The following is a 5351-nucleotide window of genomic DNA, read 5'->3' on the forward strand; positions in this document are numbered from 1 at the left end:
AAGTCATGTGGCTAAACATAGACAAGAATTATGGGTTAATTTAAGTTGTAAGAGCTAGTTAATAATAAGCCTGAGCTAATAAACCAAACAGTTTATAATTAATATAAGCCTCTATATGTTTCTTTGAGACTGAACAGTTGCAGGACTCGGTGGGACAGAAACTTTTGTCTACAGCAACAAGGAAGCAAAAAGGGGGTACAAGAGGAGGAAGGGCAAGATGAGAGCCCCCAGAGACTTATCCCTAAATGACCCAATTCCTCTAAGCCTCGTCTTCTAAGAATTCCACTATCTCCCAAAATAGTTCCCTCCAGCTGGGGACCACGGCTTCATAATGGTGTGTTTGTGGGGGTGGGGGGGGTAATATTATATATTAAAATCATGAGATTGCATTTCTGTTCCCACCCAAAAAGCTTATTTCCATATCAATGCAAAATGCTTTAAATTCATTTCCAAGAATCCCCAAAGTCTCATCAGTTTCAAAACTGCTCAAAAATCCAAATGTAAAGTCTCCTCTGAGACTCAAAACGAATTCTTAGCTGAATCTCCTTGTGAAATAAAGATCACATTAATCCAGTATCAAATGGCACAGAGTAAATACTCCCATTCAAAAAAGAATAGAGCTGGAGAATAGAAAACGGGACCATGATAAAGACAAAACTCCAAAGGGTAAATATTAAGTCTCATAGTTTCATATCTGGGACCTGGGGCACATGGTGGCATGTTCTGAGCTCTAAAGTGCTTGGGCATTCTTGCCCTTATAGACTTTATGGTTGTAGCCCATGTTGTCTTTTGTATATGGGAGAAAATATGTGTACAAAGTGATGTGTGTATGTGTGTGTGTATGTGCATGATATGTGTATATGTGTACATGCAGAAGCCAGTTAAGACAGAATCTCTCCCTGAACTTAGAGCTCACAATTTTTGTTCAAGCCTGCAGTCAGCAAACCCCAGCAACCCTCCTGTCTCCATACCCATCAGTGTTGAGGTTAAAGGCATGCTTGGGACCAGACTAGCTACATGGATGCTAGGATCCGAATTCCAATTCTCTCATTCTCATGCATGCATGCGTACCAAGCATCCTTAACCACTTAGCCATCTCTCCAGCCCTGCATTATTATTTCTTGTGGGGGTGGGGAAGTAACTGCCTGTGCTTCTTCTCTGCTGCTTTTCTTAGACATTCTACATTTCTGGCATCTCCACCTTCCTGGGCATCTCCATGACACTGGCTCCACACTCACAGCTCCTGACATCACCTTCTGAAGTTCTACTTGCGGGAATACTGACACTGCCACACACTGCCTGATTTCCCCAACCTTCCTCTGAAATATGGCTAGAAGCTATGGGGTGGGATGCTTCTGGGTTTTGCTTCTGCCTTTGTGGTAAGTGGATAATAAAATGTCACTAGCTTTAATTTCCAGTAACTAGTGGCTAGTTATGTTGAACATTTTTCGTGAACTTAAATGCTCTCTGTATATTCTCATTAGTGAACTGTCTACTCATGTAGGGTTTTTCTTTTTAAAAATCTTGTTCTAAGCCGGGCGGTGGTGGCGCACGCCTTTAATCCCAGCACTCGGGAGGCAGAGGCAGGCAGATCTCTGTGAGTTCGAGGCCAGCCTGGTCTACAAGAGCTAGTTCCAGGACCGGAACCGAAAAAGCTACGTAGAAACCCTGTCTTGAAAAAAAAAATCTTGTTCTATAAATGTGACATGTCCATTCTCTAACTGGATCATCTTGTTCTTATTGTTGGGTTTTGACAGTTTTTCATATTTTCTAGATGCATGTATTTAGTTGGACATGTGCCCTACAAATATTTCTTCTTCATATTTATGAAATGTTTCTCATCAGCTGGACTTGAAAGGTGCTCTATTTTCATGAAGTCCAATGATGAACCTGAAATCAGTTTTGAAACTCAGTCTTCATCTTAAGCAGTAGAGGAGAGGGTATCTGAACTAGACTTGCCCTGTAGTCAGATTGATGAATATTTTAAATGTCACCATAGAACCTTTACCCAGCAGCTGATGGAAACAGAGGCAGAGACCCACATCAGAGCACTGGGCTGAGCTCCCAAAGTCCAGTTGAAAAGTGGGAGGAGAATATGAGCAAAGGGGTCAAGACCATGATGGGGACACCCACTGAAACAGTTTACCTGAGCTAATTGGAGCTCACCAACTCCAGCCGGACAGGGAAGGAACCAGCATAGAACCAAACTAGACCCTCTGAATGTGGGTGACAGTTGTATAGCTGGGGCAGACTGTGGGGCCACTGGCACCAGGATTTATCCCTACTGTTTTTACTGGCTTTTTGGGAACCTATTCTCTTTGGATGGATACCTTGCTCAGCCTAGATATAGTAGGGAGGGCCTTGGACCTTCCCCCAAAGCAATGTGCCTTACCCTTTCTGAGGAGTGTAGGTGGAAGGGGGGGGGATGAGAGTAGGTAGAAGGAATGGGAGGAGGGGAGGGAGTGGGAACTGGGATTGGTATGTAAAATGAAAAAAGATTGTTTTCTTTTTTTAAAAAAATTAAAAAAAAGAAAATCAGTCTTCCTTACTGTGACTATAATGGTGACTCAAGGAAAGGCAGTCTATTGTAATCAATACCATTACACCTTGAAGATTATGCAGACCACATGATGGGCTAGAACCTAGAACAGTGGTTCTCAAACTTCCTAATGCAGTTCCTTTAATGCAGCGTCTCATGCTGGGAGGCGGTGGCATACATCTTTACTACCAGCACTCTGGAGGCCGAGGCAGAAAGATATCTTGAGTTAGAGTCCACCCTGGTCTATAGAGTGAGTTCTAGGACAGCTAGGGTTACACAGAGAAACCGTGTCTTGAAAAACTAACAACGACAAAAATAGAGTTCCTCGTGTTGTGGTGACCCCAACCACAAAATTATTTCTTCACTACTTCATAACTGTAATTTTGCTACCGATATGAATCGTAAGGTAAATATCTGATATGCAGGACGTCTGATATGTGAGCCCAGTGGAGGGGCTATACGAGCCCAAGGGGTCACAACCCACAGATTGACAACCACTGATCTGAACGTACAGTAAGGCACCACCTGCCTTCAAAGGAATAGTTCAGTAAAGAAATAATTTTTTAAACAAACAAAAATTGTAGCAACCTGACATGCAAGGCTCCATGACAGCGCCCTCTCAGAGCACAACCATCTCAAGGGAGGGTCTAGCAGCTTCACCAAGTCTTCCTGGAACACACCGTTTAAGTGCAGGCACAGGGAAGGCATCGCCCTCTGACAGTGCGCACCACACATGCCATCCCCTTGGAATGAAGTCTTTCTCTCTTCCCACAAATCAATAAGCCTTGTATAAATGAAGGGGGGGGGCTTTTCTAGCGATCTTCAGTGAGCCCCACCGGGTACTCTTATTTTTTCATGTGACCTCTTACTCTTGTGCAGTATCTAGTTTCTGGAAGTTAGCTATACAACAGTCCCCAGGTGGATCTGGGTCTCAGTCATATCCTGGCATATTTTCTGTAAAATGAGCACATTTGAGTGTTGACGGCAAAGAATATGAGGATAAGATGATAGACTTTTAAATCAGCAGCAGACACATGGCAAAAAATCCTCAATAAATGCTAGTTTGCACATCACAAATTAAATTCACTCATGTCACCCCTAAGTCCATCTCTAATATTTCCTAAGCATAGGACTAAAATTACATAACGGGAAGTAGGGAGACAGCCAAGGATGTCTCTAAATTAACTTCCCTGGTACAAGGAGCTTATAAAGATTCCCTGCTAGCAGCCATGGATGCTAACTAACCGTATACTCACCTAGTAAAAGCTGTTAGAAAAGGTGATTACCCTCATGAACCTTTAACAGGAGGAGCTGGCAGTGGAGCTCGATAGTAGAACACAAGCTTAGCGTCCACAAGACCTTGTGTTCCATTTTAGTACCCACCAAAATAAACTGTTAAAGAGAACAAAGGGGCAGTACTCAAAAGCCAGGCAGAGGGGCGGGACAACTGCTTTAGTAAGACCATCCCACTTTTAGATTTTGAGCAGTCTTCTCTATGTACTAAAGAAGGTCAAGCAAGAAGATACTAATGAGGCAGGCATGGTGCACATGCTTGTAATCACAACACTTGGGAGGTGGAGGCAGGTGGAGCCAGCATTCAAAGTCGGCCTCAGCTACAATGAAGCCAGCCTGAACTGCAGGAGACTTTAGTCTCAAAAGGATGCCAAAGGAACAAACATAAGTGATTGAGAAGCGACCACTACCCACAGTCACGCACATTTTAAAATGCCAAGAGCATCGTCTCCACCCAATTTTTAAACTGAAATCTTGGACACCATTAATCAAGAGCACAAATCATTTATTCATGGCTGCACTCAATAAAACCAATTTTCTTGTGTGAAGGCATGTTCTTGTGGCTAATAAAGAAAGGTTAACAAGGAAGTTTCGGCCCTATTTGAAATGATCCTGGAGATGAAAATTGGGAAAACGTTAAGCCCTCCATAAATCACAGAGCTAAACTCGAATTCTGGAGATGGTTCGATCCAATAGTAAGGCATCTATTCTTCCCTCTTTTTCATTATTTGCATTTGCCTTTCACTTGGCATTAGCACCATCAGCCGTGACAGAAACAACAATTTACACATAATTACTAGAATTGTGCTGTGCAGTGCAGCAGCCAGTAACTACAGTAGCTCTTGAGCATCCTATGACTGATCCCAAATGAGACGTGCTTTAAGGGTAAAACACACATTAGGTGTCAACTAATTATCAGAGAGGGAGAGAGGGGGGGGAGGGAGGGAAGGAGGGAGGGAGAGAGGGAGGGGAGGGGAGGGAGAAGGAGGATATGCCATTCATATTTAACATTAATCACATGTTGTAATGATACCATCTGAGTTTATGGAGGTTAAGTCTATTAAAATTAATTTCACTTATCTTTCATTTAAGGCGGCTTCTACAACATTTACAAATCACACAAATGGCTTGCAATTTTTGCTCACGTATTTTGTTATTATTATTATTATTGGACGGCGCTGGTAGAAGATGCAAGAGGGGAGAAGGTGTCGTGCAAAGGGAGGTAGTGCATTTTCTACAAAGTTTCTGGAGGGGCAAGCAAGAAGGGAATCGGTGGAAGCTTGGGAGATGTGACCTAGCGTGACGATACTCGGTGGGAAGTGGAAGGCAGGCTGGGTTTGGTTTGTTTGCACTCCCCACCCCCGCAGCTAACGGTGCAGGCGGCAGGGCTGCAGCCCGGGCCCCCTTCGCCGCCAGGCCTCGGGGTTCGGCCGGAGCGCTATCTCGGAGCACACCTGCGCGCCCACCGAGGTGCGCGTCGGCGAACCCTGGCGCTGCGCCCACGCCCCCTCCCCCCGGA

The sequence above is a fragment of the Microtus ochrogaster genome, chromosome 19 (assembly GCF_000317375.1).
Source record: "Microtus ochrogaster isolate Prairie Vole_2 chromosome 19, MicOch1.0, whole genome shotgun sequence".
Classification (NCBI taxonomy): Eukaryota; Metazoa; Chordata; class Mammalia; order Rodentia; family Cricetidae; genus Microtus; species Microtus ochrogaster.